The sequence below is a fragment of the Peromyscus maniculatus genome, chromosome 4 (genome assembly GCF_049852395.1).
Source record: "Peromyscus maniculatus bairdii isolate BWxNUB_F1_BW_parent chromosome 4, HU_Pman_BW_mat_3.1, whole genome shotgun sequence".
NCBI lineage: Eukaryota > Metazoa > Chordata > Mammalia > Rodentia > Cricetidae > Peromyscus > Peromyscus maniculatus.
In genome coordinates, this window is record NC_134855.1 from 158,865,001 (window position 1) to 158,886,287 (window position 21,287).

Below are 21,287 nucleotides of genomic sequence, written 5' to 3' on the forward strand. Positions count from 1 at the left end.
CCCCCAAAGAGTAAAAACAATACCACTGTGTAGCTAGGAGGCCTAGGGAAGCAGTGCCCTGGTCCCACACAAAGCAGAGGAGTCAAGACTATTGGTTACACTGTTTTGAGAGCACATTTGTTGTTGCCATGGTTTAAATCCTGTCTAAAAAGTTTACTCAAATCAACCCCTGATACCTAAGAATGGGGCCTTTTTTGGGAAGACAGTTTTGCAGATTTGACCAAACTAAGATATTGTGGGATAATGCTTTTGTACACTGGTTTAATAAAACACTGATTGGCCAGTAGCTGGAAGGCAGGAAGTATAGGTGGGATAAACAGACAAGGAGAATTCTGGGTAGAGGAAGGCTAAGTCAGGAGATGCCAGCCCACCGTCCAGGGAACAGCATGTAATGGCACACAGGTAAAGCCACGGAACACATGGAGACATATAGATTAACAGAAATGGGCCGAGTTTAAGTGCAAGAGCTAGTCAGTAGTAAACCTGAGCTAATGGCCGAGCAATTTTAATTAATATAAGTCTCTGATGTTTACTTGGGTCTGAGCAGCTGCGGACTGGGTCGGACACAGGAAAACTTTCAGCTACACTAAGATGACAATCCCAATCAGATGTGACTAGTATCCTTAGAAAAGGGGAACTCAGGCCGGGCGGTGGTGGCACACGCCTTTAATCCCAGCACTCAGGAGGCAGGGCCAGACGGATCTCTGTGAGTTCGAGGCCAGCCTGGGCTACCAAGTGAGTCCCAGGAAAGGTGCAAAGCTACACAGAGAAACCCTGTCTCGAAAAACAAAAAAGAAAAGAAAAGGGGAACTCAAGGATGCGTTGCAAACCACAGAGGCAGGGACCTCAGAGGGAATAATCCTGTCACACTCTAACCTTGGCCCTCTGGCTACCAGAACTAGTCAAGAATAAGTTCCTACTGGAAGCCCCTAGTTTGTGAGCATCTCCAAGGCCTTTGACACAAACTACAGAGTGATTTTATTAGAAAGAAAGCTGATCAAAGCCAGACATGGTGACACACACACACCTAAAAATCCTAGCAGTTCGGAGGTGGAAGCAGGAAGATCATGAATTCCAATCTAGGTTAGGCTGCATAGTAAGGTACTGATAGGATATATACCTCAATAGACTACCTGTCTCAAATGCATACCCAAAATCTTTAAAAATGACAAAAGAAAAAGTAGATGCCAGCCACTTAACAAGATGAAATCAGTTTAACAAGGTGAAAAGCCCATTTTAATACAGCTAAATGCTGTGGCTTAGAATGGTGACTTGAGCTCCTGGCCACTCAGACTCAAACAGGATTCAGTAGGAAGTTGGGCACATTCTAGGATCACTGTGCTTGCAAGTGAGTAGTGAGGTCTTCTAGTTGAGTCTTCTCACTTCTTCCTTAGAAGCCATTGTAGCATGAATCTTAAATTGTCTTATTAATAAGATCAAACCCGAGGCCAGTTGTTGGGGTGAACACTGGAAGGTCAGAGAGACAGAACAAGCCACAATCTCACCTCGCCGGATCCTCAGCTTGTCTGATTTCCTCACACTGGAGGTCTCTGAGTCCTCATCCAGAATGGGTCTCAGCTGAACTGCTGCTCAAAAGCCTGAATGCTTAACCAGCCAAATGCTTCTAGTTTCTGGTCTTCATGCCTTATATATCTTTCCTTTCTACCATCACTCCCTGGGATTAAAGGCTCACTTTCTGGGATTAAAGGTGTGTGTCACCATGCCTGGCTGTTTCCAATGTGGCCTTGAACTCACAGAGATCCAGAGGGATTTCTACCTCTGAAATGCTAGGATTCAAGGTGTGAGTGCCACCATTTTCTAGCCTTTGTATCTAGTGGCTGTTCTGTCTCTGACCCCAGATAAGTTTATTAGGGTGCACAATATTTTGGGGAACACAATACCACCACAAGCCACACTAGCTGAGAGTGTAGCTGGGTTGGGAGAGTGTGTGCATAGCATGCAGGAAGCCCTAGACTCGATTCCCAGTACCACATAAACAAGCATAGTGTCATACACTGTGATCCCAGCCCTTGGGAGAGAGAGGCAGACGGATCAAAAATTCATGGTTATCCTTATCTATACATTAAATTCAAGGCCAGCCTGGGCTACATGACACTCTAAATAAATAAATAAATAAATAAATAAATAAATAAATAAATAAAATAGAATTTCAAATAAGTCAAATAACTTCAAATAGAATGTCAAATAAGCTACACTAGTGGGAAGCACAAGAATCCATTTTTGTACAGATGCTGCTTAGAAATCTTCTAGTGGTTGAGCCCAAGAGTCCCTGTCGTGGTCCCACAGCAATCTGACCTCTGGTTTCAAAGTTCCTGATGCACAGGCACAGGCCTCTCAGACACAGGTGCTCATCTGATCACAAAGAGTCATTGAATGGATGAACAGTAAGCAAACAGGTCTTCACACAGAATGATCCTTTTTCAACCGTGGCTTCTCCATTTCCATGGTATATACAGGCTGTATAGCAAGATTCAATGCTAAGGGAGAGAGAAATGGAGGGAGGGAGGAAATAAAGAAAGGAGAGAAAATGAAAGAAAGACCAAGCAGGTCCAGTCCCTCTGAGGGAGCAAATATCAAAAGCTCTCAAAAGGGGGCCTACCTGGTGTCACCCCCAGCAGTTTGCAGTCCTTGCTTCAGAAACTGACAATGTATGTACACATTTCAGTGGTGCTGGGCACCAAGAACCCTGAATTCCTTTTCATTACAGTCAGAGGAACAATGAAGCCACCCATAGGGTCTGAGCCTCCTGGGGTAAGAGCAAACCTGTTCAATGCTCTACCTAAGACTGATAAAAGGAGAGGACATCAGGACTACCTTATGCAGTTTTAGCTGGGGGTGCCAGGCAACCCTCAAAGTCTCCTTTACTCTTTTTTGTTTTGTTTTTTAAGTTAAGGTCTTGCTGGCCTGGTACTCATTATGTAGTCTAGGTTGTTCTCCAACTCATGACAATCCTCTTGATTCAGTCTCTGAGGCACTGGAATTACAAGTGTACATCAGCATGCCTGGTTTTGTTATTATTTGGTTTGGTTGGTTGGTTTGGCTTTGGTTTTTCAAGACAATTTTCTCTGTATAGCCTTGGTTGTCCTAGAATTTTATCTGTAGACCAAGCTGGCCTCTGTAGATCTGCCTGCCTCTGCCTCCCGAGTGCTAGGATTAAGTTATTGTTTATTTTTAAGATTTATTTTATTGGGCTGGAGAGATGGCTCAGCAGTTAAGAGTGCTGATAGCCGGGCGGTGGTGGCGCACGCCTTTAATCCCAGCACTCGGGAGGCAGAGGCAGGCGGATCTCTGTGAGTTCGAGGCCAACCTGGGCTACCAAGTGAGCTCCAGGAAAGGCGCAAAGCTACGCAGAGAAACCCTGTCTCAAAAAAAAAAAAAAAAAAAAAAAAGAGTGCTGACTGCTCTCCCAGAGGGCCTAGGTTCAATTCTCAGCACCGTCATGGCAGCTCACAACTGTCTGTAACTCCTGTTCCATGGAATCCAACACTCTCATCTAGACATACTTGCAGGCAAAACACTAGTGTACATAAAATAAAAATAAAAATAAATTAAACTCCTGTAAAAAAATTTAAAGATTTATTTTATTATTTTAATTATGTGTACGTGTATGAGCCTGTGTAGTGGTAGGCGCACACAAGTATAGGTGCCCACAGGCCAGAGGTTATCAGATCTCCTGAAACTGGAGTTACAGATGATTGTGAGCTACATGACATGTATGTCATCTTAACCACCAACTCATCCATCTCTCCAGCCTTTGTATTTTTTGAGACAGGATCTCATATAGGCCATGCTGGTCTCAAACTCAAACACGTGGCTGAGGCCTTGAACATCTGATTCCTCTGCCTCCACCCCTGGGATTTCAGGCATGTGCCACCACTTGTGAGTTTGTTTTGTTCTTTTTGTTTGTTTGTTTGCTTGTTGTTGTTTTTTTGTTTTTTTTGTTTTTTTTTTTAGACAAATTTCTCAGTGTAACAGATCTGGCTGTCCTGGAACTCACTTTGAAGACCAGGCTGGCCTCAAACTCAGAGATCCTCCAGCCTCTGCCTCCGAGAACTGGGATTAAAGGCTTTTGCCACCACCCAGCTTGTTTTATTCTTTTAAGGTCAAAGCTAATTCTGAAACTGGCAGCTTAGCTTAATTTAATGTTAAAACTTTAAATAAACATCTAAAGAAATTATGAACAATATAGTGGACTTTAAGAAAAGATCTCCAAGAGGTCTAACTATATTTTATGAAGCTGATCAAAGTAATGTGAGGTCCTACATACTTAAAGACAGTGATACTTCCTGTCCTGAATCAGCCAGTTCCAGGATGCACCTCTGGCCCACTGGCTCTAACTTTAGTACTCTATGATATAAAGGAAACAACCCAAAACCTCTTTTGTTCTAAGAACTACTGTATATCAGAAAAAAAGCAAGAAACTCCCAAATTCCCAACAATCAGAATATGGCTGAGGACTCCAACTAGATGAGCACTGACTGCTGTTCGTGTTGACACTCAGCAGTTCATATGGAATTAACTGCATAGGAACCAGGAGAGAAATAGCAGTGTGTGTGTGTGTGTGTGTGTGTGTGTGTGTGTGTGTGTGTGTGTGAGTGTATCTCCCCAACCCCCTGGGTGAGACAGGCCTACTGGTCAGACTCAAGACACTTGCTTCAACCCCTTTCCCTGAAAAAGTAAGTTCCTTATTCATGAAGATATGGCCACCAAGTGAGATGTCAGTACACAGGAGGTTAAACCCAATACCAATATGAGAAGATTCCTTAGTCCCTATTCCTGTGAGGGCTGGAGCTAGGAAGGCCAAGCAGAGCCTGTACCTGTGACTCCCCACAAACTTCCCTAACATGAAGGCCATGGGTCAGGTAAGGCTTATTGCCCTTATGCCACCTAGAATCCCAAAACTACCTGCTCCTCACAAAGAAGCTGCCCAAAGCACTGACTTTCCAGATCCCCTGCAAGCCTGTGGGTAGCTCTGGCAGGATGTACCCTCACCACATATCTAGTGCAAGGTTTCCGGGAGCCCTGTGCTCAAGACCACAAGCAATGTGAGAGCCAGGATGCCTTGGCTCATACAGAACTTATGGTGTATGGTTTAGACCTAGATTGATGGCCTATGGGTCACCTGGGTGTTCAATATCCTGTGACCTTAACATGCCTAGATTGGCAAGCAATGACATTTACCAGGGTTCTGTGATGGCTGAGTCAGGTACTTCCTTAACTCAGTTCCTCCCTGCTCAGATGACAGCTCCCTTCCTGCCACATGGTAGATCAGAGAGCAGCAGTGGCCCACTGTGCAAGCCTACTTTCCTCCCTGAGTTCCAGGGAGGAACCAAACCCTGCACCTCAAGTTGCATATCTAGCTCATCAACTCTACTTTCCTGGAGGAACTGAATAAGTATGTTTTTAGACGTAGTGCTTGTTATGGATAAAGGCCATTTATCTGGAAGGGGGAAAAACAACAGCAGCAAAAATAAGTTAATTCCAAAAAGAGAAGCATACATTGAAATATTTTTTAAAAAGCTAAGTGGTGGTGGTGCATGCCTTTAATCCAGTGCTTAATAGGCAGTGGCAGGTGGATCTCTGTGAGTTCGTGGCCAGCCTGGTCTACAGAGTGAGTTCCAGGACACCCAGAGCTGTTACACAGAGAAACCCTGTCTTGAAAGCAAAACCAAACAAAATCAAAAGAAATAATCCTATACATCTAAAAGTAAGTTTTAGTGTTGACCACTAAAATGGCAATCTTTTCCTAAGAAAATCCTCACTAGTTGGAAAATACTATATTTAAACAATATTACACATCCATCTCCTACATTAAAGGGGGGAACAGGTGTAGTGACTTGCTTGCTCCTGTAATCCCAGTGCTTCAGAAGTAGAGGAAGAAGGTCATTCAAGGTCATGCTGAGTTACAAAGCCAGGGGAAGGAGAAATACATCTAATTTGTGCTTTTGTAAAAGTTAAGTAGAAACCAGCTTAAAATGAGAGGACTGAGACATTTCTGAGGTTAAAAGTTTCACAAGACATTCCTGTGCTTTATTAGCCAATAGCAAATTTAGAATTTTTTAAAGAAAACAGGTTTCTAAGTTATTTTAAAACTTGGGTTTATCATCACATAGGTGATCGTTCAAAGAATCCATATGAGTCTCCACAACAAAAGGCAAATGTGTATTGCTTCTTGATCTTTTGGCTAAAGTATAAAAGGTACACCTATCTTTAAAAGTAGGACCAGGGCAAAGAGATGCTGGGCAAAGATGCTTGCCACCAAGCTTGCCACCCAAGGTCTATCCCTGAGTTCTACATGGTACAAGAAGAGAACTGAATCCCTCAAGTTGTCCTCTGGCCTTTGCAGGTGCACACGTGCACACACACATACATACGCAGAGAAAGGAAGGAAAGGACAGGGGGAGGGGAGGGAAGGGGAGGAGAGGGGAGAGGAGAGGGGAGGAGAGGACAGGAGAGGGGAGGGGAAAGGACAGGAGAGGGGAGGGGAGGGGAGGGGAGGGGAGAGGAGAGGAGGAAAGGACAGGAGAGGGAAGGGGAGGGGAGGGGAGGGGAGGGGAGGGGAGGGGAGAGGACAGGAGGAAAGGACAGGAGAGGGAAGGGGAAAGGACAGGAGAGGGGAGGGGGGAAGGGAGGGGAGGGGAGGGGAGGGGAGGGGAGGGGAGGGGAGGGGAGGGGAGGGGAGGGGAGGGGAGGGGAGGGGAGGGGAGGGGAGAGGAGAGGAGAGGAGAGGAGAGGAGAGGAGAGGAGAGGAGAGGAGAGGAGAGGAGAGGAGAGGAGAGGAGAGGAGAGGAGAGGAGAGGAGAGAGAAATTCAGTTGGGGGTGAGGAAATGACTCAGCAGGTAAAAGCACTTGCCGTGAAAGCTTAAGGACCTGAGTTCAAACTTCCAGAACCCATGTAAAAAGCTGGGCATGCCTACACATGCGTGTAGCCCCAATGCTGTGTAAGACTTAGAGGAGGACCATTGGAGTTTGCTGGCCACTAGTTTAGCTCCAGGTTCAGGAAGAGCTCTCTCTTCTCTCCCTCTCCTCCCCCCCTCTCTCTCTTGTTTTGTTTTGTTTTGTTGTTGTTTTTCGAGACAGGGTTTCTCTGTGTAGCTTTGTGCCTTTTCTGGAACTGGCTTTGGAGACGAGGCTGGCCTCAAACTCACAGAGATCCACCAGCCTCTGCTGGGATTAAAGGCGTGCGCCATCACTGCCCAGCCAGAGCTCCTTTCTCAAATGAACAAGGCAGAGAATGATAGCACCTCCTCTGGCCTCTGTGTATGCACATATACCATATACACAAATAAATTTAAATTTTTAAAAAACACATGAAATTGGAATTCAGATGAAAATGTCATTATTACACATCATCAGAAGGACTTACCCATTAAAGGTGAGTTTGTACTTCCAGTTTCCTTTTGGTACTACTCTAGCCCAGGACACTTGTTCCAGGCCACTAGGTTATGAACCCCACACAGAAAACACCACAGGACAGATTCCTCAACAGCAAAGAGGGAATCTTCCCAGGGAAAAAAAAAAAGCTCAGAGGCCCTACCCCACCATGAGATAGTCTAGAAAACAGGGACTCAACCTGGGCATGCTCAATGTGGGGCAAGTGAGTTTCTGGGTGTGTTGCTATGCTAGCCCTACAGGGCAAAGTGCTCAAAGACAAAACTGTATGTCTGAGATTTGCTTTCAATTATTCAAGAAAAAAAAAAAAGAGAGGGAGATAAGTGAAACCAGCAGAGCAGAATCCTAGAGATCACTGCAGTCGGTGACAGGGACATGTTTTCTAAGTTTGTGTGCATTCAAAACATCTAAAGCGCCAGGTGGTGGTGGCGCCTTTAATCCTAGCACTTGGGAGGCAAAAGTAGGTGAATTTCTGTGAGTTCGAGGCCAGCCTGGTCTACAGAGTTAGTTTCAGGACAGCCAGAACTACACAAAGAAACCCTGTCTGGAAAAAACAAAACAAAAAAGCCAGGTGGTGGCAGTGGCACATGCCTTTAATCCCAGCACCCGGGAGACAGAGTCAGGTGGATCTCTGTGAGTTCAAGGCAGCCTGGTCTACAGAGTGAGATCCAGAAAAGGCACCAAAACTATACGGAGAAACCCTGTCTTAAAAAACCAAAACAAGACAACAACAAAAAAAGTCTAAAGCTTTAAAATTATATATTTATGCAGAGTGAGCACTATGCCATGGCATGGGTATAGAGGTCAGAGGACAACTTACTGTTGTCCTGGTTCTCTCCTTCCACCATGTGGGATCTGGGAATCAAACTCAAGTCCTCAAGCTTGGCAGCTAGCAACTGTACCAATTCAGTCATCTGGCCAGGCTGTCTGAAGTTATTTTTTAATACAATTAAGGTATAAGCAAATGTCACTTCTATAAAATTGGAAAAGTATGTAATCAAGCGATAATAGCAAGTATGTCAGACTCTTTCTAACCTGGTACCCGACTCTACAGATGTTTCTATCTTCTAGCTGCCTTATCACCCTGGAAGACCTACTCATATCTGCAGAAGGACCTACCTTGCTTGGTCCCTCACCTCAAGCCAGGGCCACACTCAAAGTGACCCTCAGAGATAGCAACTCCCATCTCTCAGTCCAAGAAGTGCTGCAAGATGAACCATAGGAGTCCATTTTAGACAGTCCACAGTTTCACAGCTGACCATGGCTGCCGTAAGTACCTTGGAATGTTCTTTTTAAATTTTTTATATAGAGAGTCAGTTCTCTCCTACTTTTGCATGGGTTCCATGAGCACAAGTATCTACATGCCTCCTACAGTTTCAAGGATGGAACTCAGGTTGGCAGACTTGTACAGGAAACAGTCTTAACTACTGAGCCATTTCTCCACTTCCATTCCCTACTCTTTCTTTTTTAAAGACAGTGTAGCCAGGTAGTGGTGGTGAATGCCTTTAATCCCAGGATTTGGGAAGCAGAGACAGGCAGATTTCTGTGAGTTTCAAGGCTAGAGCTGTTATACAGAGAAATTCTGTGTCCAAAAACAAAAACAAACAAAAAAAGACACATAGTCTAGGCTAGCCCCAAACTTACTATATAGCTATGGATGATTTCTAACCCTCCTATCTTCATCTCCTAAGAGCTGAGATTATAGGTGTGTGATACCACAACTGGTTTATTGTTTGTTTGGTTTTGTTGTTGTTTTTATTTGAGTTAGGGCCTCATGATTAACTCTCTGGCTGGCCTAGAACTCATTGTGTAGACCACAATGGCCTAAAACTCTCAGAGATCAGCCTGCCTCTGCCTCCCAGGTGCTCAGATTAAAGGCATGTTGCAACACTGTACTAGCTGGTTTTGTGTGTCAACTTGACACAAGCTAGAGTCATCAGAGAGGAAGGAGCCTCAGTTGAGGAAATGTCTCCTTGAGATCTAACTGTAGGGAATTTTCTCATTCAGTGATCAATGGGGTATCATCCAGCCCATTGGTGGTGGTGCCATCCCTGGGCAGGTGATCCTGGGTTCTATAAGAAGGTAGGCTGAGCAGGCCAGGGGAAGCAAGCCAGTAAGCAGGTCCCCTCCATAGCCTCTGCATCAGCTCCTGCCTCTGGGATCCTGCCCTGGTTTGAGTACCTGTCCTGAATGCCTTCAGTGATGAACAGCGATGCTGAAATGTAAGCCTAATAAACCTTTTCCTTCCCAACTTGCTTTTTGGTCATAGTATTTCATCACAGCAATAGAAACTGTAACTAAGACAAATATCCAGCCCACCACAACTGGTTTTATGGGATGCTGGGGATCAAATACAGGTCTTTATGTATATTAGGCAAGTACTTTACCAACTAAGCTATATCTGCAACGCTGGAAAGCTCTTTATATCCATCTGTACCTCAAAACTGAGTGTCAGAAAAAAAAAAACTGAGTGTCAGACCCATCACACAACAAAATTATTTAATGTTTCTATATCATAAACCAAATCTTTCCAAGTTTCCATAACTATACTTCAGGATTTGCTTCTTGTTTCCAGGGAAAATATTTAAAATGCCATTTTGGGGCTGGGGGCCCTGTTCAGTCCCAGAACACTTGCCTAGCATGTCAAGGCCCTGGGTTTCATCTCTACCATACACATTCCCACAAAGCGCTTTTCTGAAAGAGGCTGCAAGGAATTATCTACCGCCCAAGGAAGAGAAATAGCCAGGAACCTAATATGACCTGGTGGCAGAGATGGAAACAAATGCGGCAACATGACAAACATGGGACCCAAACCCTGCTTTGGATGGGGACACATGCACAGCCTCAACAGCTCAGCTGCCTCCAGCTGCCAGCCAGTACTCGGGGCTCCACTTCTACTCATCACATTCAGAATGTCAGTCTCATCCCTCCTTGTTCCTTCCTCTGTTGCATCTCCCTCCAGGGTTCTGTCTCTAAAAGAGACACCCCAATCTGTCTTTACATCATTGCTACCCTCACCACAGTGTCTGGTTCACTGTTCACTGCTAACCCCCTGCTTGCCATAGGCTTGGGGAATGTGCAGGTTTATAGTACATATTAGCTGATTTGCTGCTTACTTGCCATCTCTGTTGCAAATAACAAGACCATCAAGGATATCATGGTTGAGGAAGGTGACAGCTAGTAATGCTTGGAGAGGCCTTGATAAATGCTAGACTGAGCAATATCTATGTGGGAAAGTGTCAGAGCTGAACAGGTCTGGGAGCTGTTAAAACCTCCAGCAGTTTTAAATGTGACCTCATTTGGAAAAATGGTTTCTGTAGGCATGGTCAAGTTGAGATAAGCTCCTCATAAAGTAGAGTAGATCTAAACCACTAAGACGGGTGCCCTTGTGCACAGACACACAATGGGGAAAGTCACGTGAAGATGAAGTCAGAGGATGGAGAAATGAGTCTATAAAGGAAGAACAGCTACCAACATCTGATACTGGGAGAAGTGAGAATTCTCCTGGGCCACAGTAGAGGGAACTTGATGACACTTTGATCTTGGACTTCTGGCTTCCAAAATACTAAATTAATTAATTAATTTAAAAATTATATGTGAAGTACTTTGTAGTTGCTCTTAAGCAGTACTGAAAGCTAAATGGGCACCCACACACATGGCACCCACCCACATGACACCCACACACATGGCACCCCACCTTCCACAGACTGAGATGGTGTTAGCAATCTTCATCTGGGACCCACATGGCCTCAGCCACCAAGTTCTCATTGAGCAGTTTTGTAGTAAGGCTGGAAAGTACGTCCTTATAAAGCTCTGCAAAGAGTCTGGGTTCAGAGATACAGTACAGGTTAACTTCTGACTTCCGCATACACCTGCAAACATATGTGCATGCACACACACACACATTAAAAAAAAAGCAATGCTGGCAGTGGTGGTTCACACACCTTTAATCCCAGCACTTGGGAGGCAGAGGCAGGTGGGTCTCTATGAATTCAAGGCCAGCCTGGTCTACAGATTGAGTTCCAGGACAGCCAAAGCTATGCAGAGAAACACTGTCTTGGGGGCGGGGGAAGGATTATCTAATTGTTGAGCGTCATTAATCTCAACTCTTTCATTTGTTTCAGGCAGGAGCATTCCTATCATTTAATAAGCACCTGTGTGTTTTAAATATCCTGACTCTCTTAGTTCCCCTTCAGAATCACATAAGTGGATTCAGGGTTAGTAATCCCAGGAAATAGTATCTTCATATTACTCCAAGTTCTCAGAACACAAGACCATGGGGTGGCTTGCTCAAGTCATACTGCCCAGGAAAATCTCTCAGTGAGCACAGCAAGAGCCAAAAACTCTTTAACTTTCTCTCCTGAAAAGTTTCTACAGGAGAAAGTTTCTATACTCAACTCCAATGTACAGAGAATTCTCAGTGCTGTTAACATTGAATAGATGAAGAAAGCTGATCCAGTGGAACTGGCATATGAGAAGTGCTGGGAAGTTGACACCCTTACACAGAACAGCTGCCATAATGGTTCTGGTAAGTTGAGGCAGCCAGGAAGGAGGGGCACCTCCTGTTGAGCACCTCCCAGCTGCAGTCCAATGTCCCGAAGTAACCCCCAAACATTTGCCAGGGTACAACCCTTTCCTGTGGGACATAGATCCCAATTGGGAATTTGCTGAAAGCCTTGGAAACATCCCCAGAGCTGACATGTGCAAGTATGAAAAACAAGTCTGAGGGATGTAGTGGCTTCTGAGGCCCAATGAGTAGACTACAGAAGACGAGGTTTACAAGCCTTTGGGTTCTCTGATTGACCACAGGACCAGGCTCAGCCATACATCAGGACTGGCAGCTTCTTCATAGTCCCATGCTGGATTTGAAAACATGTTTTCAGGAACAGGTATCAGTCAATGAAGGAAAACAGAATAACACTCACAGCATCCACTCTCTGTATGTACAGTATTCACACACTGCACACACATCTTCAAAATATACACATAGCATCTAAATATCCATACAAAGCATCAATACAGGGCACACAAAGTACTTATCCTACTGCACACATAGCTGCCACACACTGCATGCAGAGTACCCATACTCTGAACTCATAGTACTCACACGCTGCACACACAGCACTCACAAAGCATGCATACCACATACCATCCATACAAACACTCACACTAACAGTCATTTGTTGCACACACACACAGCACCCACACTCTGAACTCACATTATCAATACACTGCACACACAGTGCCCACACTCTGAACTTAAATCATCAAGGCACTGCACACATAGCACTCAATAAACTACAATGAAAATATACTGTATTCATAGTACCTACATGCTATATGCACAGTAGCCACAGAAATGCAGCCCACTAAGAGCATCAATACATGAAGAAGGAAAAAGACAGTAATCCAGGACACTTCATCCATAATCATATGTTCCCCATAATACTTTTTTCCTTTCTGTATCTTCCTTTCCTCTGTCCCAGTATCTTTCTGACCTTCGGTGCCCTGGCATTCTAGGCACTTGATCTCTGTAACCACCCTTTTTCTGTGGATATGAGGAAATGCTGGCCAAGGAATGGTTACTATGAATGACAAAGTTTTATCTGAAAAAAAGAGATCTTGAATGCAGCAGAGGCTTAGGTGACCCAAGGCTTCCTCATGACCAGACACTCAGTATGGAGTATTAGGCAGGTGTTTTGGCTTCCTGGAAGAATATAACCATATACATAAAGTCCAAGCATCAGGATCATCTTGAAGTTGAGCAGGTACCCTTGAAATATAAGGAAATGTAAGTATTTAGAAGGTCACAGATTCTGCTTAAAATTGGAAAATGAAGAATGCCAGTTATACCAGCAAATCATTCCCAGTTTGTCCTCATCTTTAAATGAAGATGAGTAATTTCTTCTTTCAGAAATTCCCAAACTGGCTTTGAACTTCCTAAATAAAAGCATACTGCCACTCACAGGCCTCAGCGCTTTAAATGGGATAGAATGAGAACACAGAACAGACCTATTTTGAGCACCAAGACTGTGGACCACTTTCTTTTTACAGCTCATTTTCAATGGATATATGGTGGAGACAGTCCAGTAAGAAGCCAGACCTGAACCTCCTGGGATGACCATCCTGAGATCTCAGGGACTGGAGGACACTCAGCAACCACAACCCCACTGAAATTGTACACACCAAAGTTTTGTGCAAAAAAACCTTGAGCCTGTTTTGCTGTAAGCAATCCAACCCCTCACCTCTGTTCCTCCAAGACTGATGTCCCCACTCTACCCAGCTGGTAATGTGAAGTTTGTTTTCTGGTTCTGTCACTATTGTCTTTACAGCCAGAAAGGCCTCATTCCCCACTCACCCAGGTGCTGGGGATGAAACCCAGGGCCTCACAAATGGTAGGCAGGTACTCCAGTGCTGAGCTACACCCCCAGTCCTTAACTCCATTTCTATTTTCATGTATTTAGTGTATGAGTGAACACAATAGTACACATGTGGCATTCAAAGGACAGTCTGCAGGAGTCAGTTTTCTTCTCCTACCTTGTGGGTCTGGAGATTTCAACACAAGTGGAGGAGATGGGCAGCAAATGCCTTTACCCACTGAACTATCTCATCAACAACTCACTCCATTTCTTAACCTCTACTGAGCAGGTGCCTGTGGCTGACTATCAAGACTATTATAGATGATTCTAAAAAACCTGTTGTCTGGCTGTGACCCCACAGCCCACAAATCTGACAAGTCTTCAGAATTCTTCAGAACCCAACAGTATGTCATCTGTGTAACTCTTGGTGGGATTATTTCAAAAAAATCAGGGGAAGTAGTCACTCAACACTGCAGATAGGTAAATGCCATGTCTGGGTAAATTACTGTTCTACCAATGAAGAGCTATTGCTTTGCTCTCCAAGCCCCAGTAGATATGTACAAGTGAACATTAAGAGCAGAAAATATCTGGAGCTGGAAAGATAGCTTAGTGGTTAAGAGCGCTTGCTGCCCTTCCTGAAGGCCCGAGTTCAGTTCCCAGCACCCACACTGAGAACAACCACTTCTAACTCCAGCCCCAGGGGATCTGATGCCCTCCTCTGGCCACCTCCACTCACATGGCAGGCAGGTAGGAAGGAACTCTCTTTCTTTCTTTCTCTTTCTCTCTTTCTCTCTCTCTCTCTCTCTCTCTCTCTCTCTCACACACACGCACACGCACACGCACACGCACACGCACACAAATAGATAAATGTAAACCTTAAAAAAAAGAATGGACAATTATCAAAGACTGTAGGTTAAACCTCCAGTTCTCTAAGTGTCCTACACTAAGACAAGTAACCTGTTCACAAGCAAGGGGGCCATGTCACCCAAGTGTATCCACTTTTCATAGAGACAGCTCTTAGACATGTTGGGCTATTCTACCACAGCTCAGTGGTAGAATAAGTAGAAGGCCTTGAGTCAAATACCCAGCACCATCACCACCACTGAAACCAAAACTAAACTAAATCCCACACACTTATCAATCTTAAACCCTCCGTACACGGTCCAAAATACAAAAGCAACTTTGTCTGAACCTATAGAAATAGGGATAGACTATATATTAGTAAAGAGGAACATTTTGTATTAAGTGCAAGAAATGATACTTTCTTCAGAATTATTAGAGGATATGAATCAATGAAGGAAACAAAAACGGCTTACAAACATCTACCTCATGCAAGTAGCAATATTATCTCAACTTTTGCATAAATTAAGTCACATACTTTTTTTTTTTTAAAGAACTATGTAACTCTGGCTAGCCTAGAACTTATGTAAAATATGCTGGCTTCAAACTCACAAAGTTTGCCTGCCTCTGCCTCCTGAGCGCAGGGCTTAAAGGCACATGCCACCATGTCTGACTAAATTAAGATAATTTTTAAATTTTTTATGTGCATGGGTGTGTTTTCCTGCATGTATGTATGTGCACCACTTTCATGGCCACAAGAGGAAGTTTGATCTCCTGGAACTGGAGTTACAGATGACTGTGAGCCATCATGTGGACCCTGGAAATCGAACCTATCAAACCTGGGTCCTCTGAAAGAGGCAACAGTGCTCTTAACCACTGAGCCATGAGCCATCTCCCCAGCCCCCTTAAGATATCTTTTTTTGTTTTGTTTTGTTTTTGGGGGTTCTCTGTGTAGCTTTGGAGCCTGTGCTGGAACTCACTCTGTAGACCAGGCTAACCTGAACTCAAAGAGATCTGCTTGCCTTTGCCTCCAGAGTGTTGGGATTAAAGGCGAGCTCCACCACCTAGCAAGATATCTTTTAAAATACATCATTCATGTGAATTCATGCATCTTTCCTATTTTATAGGCAATTGAAATGACAACCAAAAGTTGGGGAACTACTAGCAGAAAATGTAGAAGAAACTCAGTATACCATCTGGGTACCTGTACACACAGCAATAAAACAGCTGCCGAACCATGTCCCTGCTTTTAAAAAGCAAAAAGGGGTCTTCCCATCAGACCCATAGGGAAGGGCTGTGTGCTGAAGACAAGCTATAAAAGGTACAATATGAACTTAATCATGTCTCATGCCCATCATGACTACCTTTCTGTCCCAGATCTGCCAGCTCTCACCAGCAATCCAATATCCATGAAGCAAAGGAAGTGCCGGCTCTGAATGAATGCTGAAAGCCATTTCCTCTGGTTACCTGTAGAAACTTCAAGACCGGTCCTCATCTTGCCTATATTCTCTGAGATTCTTCTCACCTGCATTTATTGTCATATCAATTGTGTTGTGTCCCCAGACTGAACTAAAGTCTGGTCCATAGCAGGTTCTGAATTCTAAAAACAGTCAAAAGAAACCCCAGGGACAGGCATGATGGTGTATATATCTCTGATCCCAGCATTCAGAATACAGAAGGATCTTGAGTTCCAGACCAGTATGGGCTACATAGCAAGACCATGTCTCAAAAACTGAAGAGAAAAAAAAAAAAAAAAAAAAAGAATGAAGGAAGGAAAGCCAGAATGTCTGCTACACAACTCAGAAAGTACATCTGTCAAAACACAAAAAGCTCAATGTGTGCTGAGATGAAAAACATACTGATGTGTCCCAGCTTGCTACTCTGATAATTAGGTTAGTAATTTTTTTAATCCAAATTGTTTTTAAAAGAATTAGTTGCTTGGTGGTGGTGGCACATAAATTTAATCTCAATGCTACATAGAGAAACCTTGTTTTTAAAAAACAAATGAATAAAAATAAAATACTTAGTAATTTAAAAATATAAATCAAAGCTAAATGTCACTGATGAAACTCTGAAATTCAATTAGTCAACATAAAATCTTATATAAGTCATACTTAAGTCAAATTTGACTTATTTTGCTTTCCTTTCAGTCAGTTCATAGAATAACCTGTCAGAAAGTGTTTTCTCTTTCCTACCTACAAGCAATACCATTACGCACACACTAGTAAACCAAAATACCGCCTGAGGGAAATAAAAAGGTGGCTAAGCAATTATAGCAGAAAAGCCAAGCTTGATGGTGTACACCTTTGATCTAGAATATACATGATGGAGGAGACAAAAGGATCAGGAGTTTAAGAGCATCTTCAGCTACATAGTGGGTTTGAGGCCAGCCTGGACCATGTGTAACCCTGTCTCAAAACAAAAGGATAAATAGAAAAGATTGGGTGTGGTGGTACACAGCTGTAATTCACTTAAAAAAACTAAGAGAAGCGCGCGGTGGTGGCACAGGCCTTTAATATCCAGCACTCAGGAGGCAGAGGCAGGGGGATCTCTGTGAGTTTGAGGCCAGCCTGGGCTACCAAGTTCCAGAAAAGGCGCAAAGCTACACAGAGAAACCCTGGGGGGGGGGGGACACCCAGACACGACTAAGAGAAAGTTGCCTCAAATTTGAGACCAACCTAAGCTACATACAAAGTTTGAAGCCAGCCTGGGCTAAAGAGTAAAATCCTATCTCAAAAATAAATATATATATAAATAAGAGGAGGAGAAAAGAAAAGAGCTAATCCTCTACCATATTCCATATTCTCAGAGCCCAGCTCTCACGACAAGTTCAAGACCAGAACTGGTCAAGCCGAAGACAGAGCAGCAACAAGACAAGAAAACCATGACTAGAACAAGTTGGCAGTGTTTCAAAGACTTGTCTTTTGGTCTTAATAGAACATTTCCCTTATCTGTTTATTCTTAGGGGTTAGGCCATTCAGCAAACACTAGGAACAAATATTTCTACCCACTCCCAGTCAAGGGACAGAGTCAAAGGCAATTTCTAAATTCTTTGTTTTGTTTTGTTTTGTTTTTGAAGACAGGGTTTCTTTGTGTACCCCTAGCTGTCCTGGAACTCACTCTGTACACCAGGCTGGCATCAAACTTAGAGATTCACCTACCTCTGCCTCCCAAGTGCTGGGATTAAAGGCCTGCACCATCACTGCCCCAGCTTCAAAGGGAAATTCTTAACAATACACCCATCACTCCAGAGAATTTAAATAAGAATATGTCTTTAGAGCAGAATAAAAAGCTTACTTTAAAAAAAAAAAATGAGAAGGGAAACAAAAAACACAAAACATGAAGCTCCTGAAACGGCTGTAAAGGCAGGTGCTAGGACCCTGTGTGTAAATTAAATGGAGACAGTTGTTTCTAAAATTTTCTTCTCACAGCTAAGAGGGTGTCTAAGCACAGAAAGTGGCTACACTGTGAGGAATTAGCTCAAGTATTTTTCTGCCCTATGCACTAAATGGGCCTCTTCAGTTCTCAGAGGCTGGTCTAAGACCTCATGGAGTACAGTACAGCAGCTGATCAGTGCCCCAGAAACCAGACCACAGGGACAGAGTGGCCCAATTTTCCTTAATTTGAAAACTCCCATGCAAGGAGAAAGTTGGGAAGTTCACTGTTAAAATATATTTAATTTAGTAGTATTTGTAAATAAGACATCTTCAGCAGTAACAGACTTCTCATGCTTTCAGGCATTTTCTATGAATCTTTGAAGCATTTTCTCCACTTCTTGATATGTATTTCTCATTTCCCTGTTACTGAGTGCATCGGTAGTTATACAGAAGTGGACAGAACTGGCCTGATCCTGGCATAGCTGATGCAGGGTACTGAGTGTCACCAGTGGCCCTGGTAACAGCTGACAAGTCAGAAAGAGATGAGACTGGGGTCTGGACACAGGACAGCTTTACATTTACATAAAGCAATGGAACATGAACAGAATTATCTAAGCAAAGCAAAATTTTTACATTCAAGGTAGTGTCAGTGAAAAGCTTAAATGTCCTCGGGCAGGCCTGAGGTGAGACTGGATCTTGGATTTTTAGAAACCCAAAGTGAGTTCTTTCTACTATTCTAAAGAGAAAACTGGCAATTGCCCCCAACGTGGTTTCCCCTTCAGAAAAAAATAATAAGAGAACAATTACAAGGTTTTCAAAGATAATGCTAAACTTCTATCTGCAATAACTTCTTCGTTAGAACCACTATCACTTGCTTAATCTTTTCTGCAATAATACGGGAGATGTATTCTAAACATTTCAGTTCAAAGTACCTAATATCACAAAACACACCAAAACGGAGGAATCCTACCAATAATCCTACTAGTAATGAAACTTTGTTTCATTATTCTCATGCAAACCCTTCCATAAATTTCCTTTTGGTGAGCAAACTACTCTCTTGCTGAGTGGAAACACTGCCTTGCACAGGCAAGACAAGGATCAGCAAGAGCGGAATTCGCGAATCTGCACCCAAATGGGAAGTTAGCCTAGAGAATGGATCCAATCCAGTGTTCTACAAGCAAGACAATGCACCCACACCAGTGCTCCGTGCGTGCACAGGTGTCAGTGCGGAGACAGTTCACTAAACCCATTTTCTAATTAGCATTTCTTTAAACGTGCTGATAACAATCTTGCCACTGTAACCTTCTCTAAATGCACGCTGAGATTGTAGCGTTGAGAGCCGGAGGAAATTCATTGAGAATTTCAGTCAAACTTTCTTCTGTTTATATTTCTTTGGATTAGAAATTATCTATCCTTAGCTTGTTCCCGGGCTCCCGGATTCAGTTCTATTGTGTATGGCTGGTTCCGCCTACTAATAGTGAAATCGCTAGCCATATCAGGGAATCCCCCAAATAGCCAGAACCCTCTCCATGGTGCAGAAAATTCCGTTTATACCCTCGGGGTTGAGTTGTCGGACACTGACTTTAGCTAACCTGTGAAACTGACAGGTCTATTTACTGGGAAACAAAGACGCGACTCATAGCGGACCGGGTTCCCCTGCGCGCCCCGTGCGCTCCGAGCGCCGCGTCTCTTCTGCGCTCCCCTCTCCACCGCACCAGGAGGGCCCTGCACCCTAGTTCGGCCCAGGATTAAAATGGAAATCTAAAACGACCGGCGTCCGGCTTCTAGGGAGACAATGACCCCCAAGACCCCCAGGGCTCACGTCCCGCAGTTCTGACTCTTGGCAAACTCGGCGCGGGCGGGTCCGGGTGCGGCTCCACTGCGCGGGCGGGGGACGCACGGGGCGGCGCGGGCGGGGGGCGCAGGGACGCCCCCGGGCTGCCTCCTGGGGCCAGGCGTTGACGCAGCAGAAATTACCAGCTGGAAAATTCCCCTTTCGGAGGTGACGAAGAAGGACCCCGGCGGTCGCGGTGGCTGCCGGAGGTGCCAGGGGGCCAAGGGGTCGGGCAGCTCCGCACCGCGGCCGCCTCTGCGATCAGCCTCGCGGGGATCAGCCGCGCCGCCCCGCCCACGCCCCTGGGGCCGTGGCCCCACGGGCCTGGGTCTCCGTCCGCGTTGTCCCCGGGCGCCATCGCCCCCAGGAGGGCGCCCCCGCGAGGCGGGACGGGGCGGGGCCGGTGGCAGGGCGGGGGCGCGCCCTGGCTCACAGCAACCAGGGCTGCAGCTGCCCGGCCCCCGCCCCGGCCCAGGCTCCGGCCAGGGCTTCGGCCCCGGCCCCGGCGTGGTGTGCCAGCCCGGCCGCGCGGACAATGAAGCTGGCGCAGCTTACCTGTGACCCCATGGGGCGCCGGCGCGGACGGGCGCCGCGGCCGCGGACCGGTGATCGCGCGGCCACCAGCGAGCGCTACGTCCGGGAGGGTCCGAGCTGCGCGCTCGCCCGGGTGGCTCGGTCCGCCCGCCCGTCCGTTCGTCCGTCCGTCAGGCCGGCGCGCGCCCCCGAGCTGCTCCAGCCCCGCGGCCCCCGCGCGCCCCTCCCGCGGACCCTGACCCCGCCCCCGGCGCGCGCCCGGACGCCGCTGATTGGCCCACGCTGCGCCCTGGCCTCGGCCACCGCCCCAGCCCCGCCCCCGCCCCCGCCTGCCGGCCCCGCCCCCCGCTCCGGCGGCAGGGCGCAGCGGACTGGCCGGGGCCGAGTAGCCGCCGGTGCTCCGGCGGCCCACCGCCCCCCCGCGGGGCCGGACAGCGGAAGTGCGGGCTGGAGCTCGCTGGGCATTGTGGGAAGCCCCCTCCCATGGGCTTGCGAGTGGCAAGGAATGGGGTCCGTGGGTCCGACGCTCCCGCCCTGCGGGATCGCGCAGACGGAGACCACCTGATGGGAGAGGTGGGCTGGACAAGGGCACCGCAGCAGGGTCGGGTTGGCGCACCCCGCGTCGTCTGAGCGCCTGTCCCTGGGGACGCACGAGACCCAGGGTCATGGCTGTCTCCGAACCCCGAGGAGCCGTCGCCGTACGCGCGTCTCCCAAACTTAGCGACTTCCAGGCGCGCCATGGCGGTTCCGCGGGGCTCATGCTGAGCGGAGAAAACGCGCTCTAGGGGCGCGGTGCCCTGAAGGAGCTGGTCACTCTGCACCCCCGCCATCCGGGGACCTGGGCGCTCTCCCAGAGAAGCGCGCGTTGAGAAGCGGGCCACGTGGCGGTGCCTGCAAACGGTACTCATATTTGGCCAACTAGGAGCATT

At 46.0% G+C, this 21,287-nt stretch overlaps 1 protein-coding gene across 2 annotated transcripts in view; it reads right to left on the reverse strand.

Annotated features, from left to right (window-relative positions):
• Nucleotides 1–20,558, reverse strand: part of Zbtb46 (zinc finger and BTB domain containing 46) — a 91,563-nt gene extending 71,005 nt beyond the window's left edge. The window contains exon 1 of one of the 2 annotated variants that reach the window (XM_076571412.1): nucleotides 20,380–20,558. The gene's annotated coding sequence lies outside the window, so the exon portion shown is untranslated. Of the gene's footprint in view, nucleotides 1–19,967; nucleotides 20,155–20,379 lie in introns of those variants that run through there. The other variant, XM_076571413.1, reaches the window with a different exon arrangement.
• Between the last annotated feature and the right edge of the window lie 729 nt (nucleotides 20,559–21,287).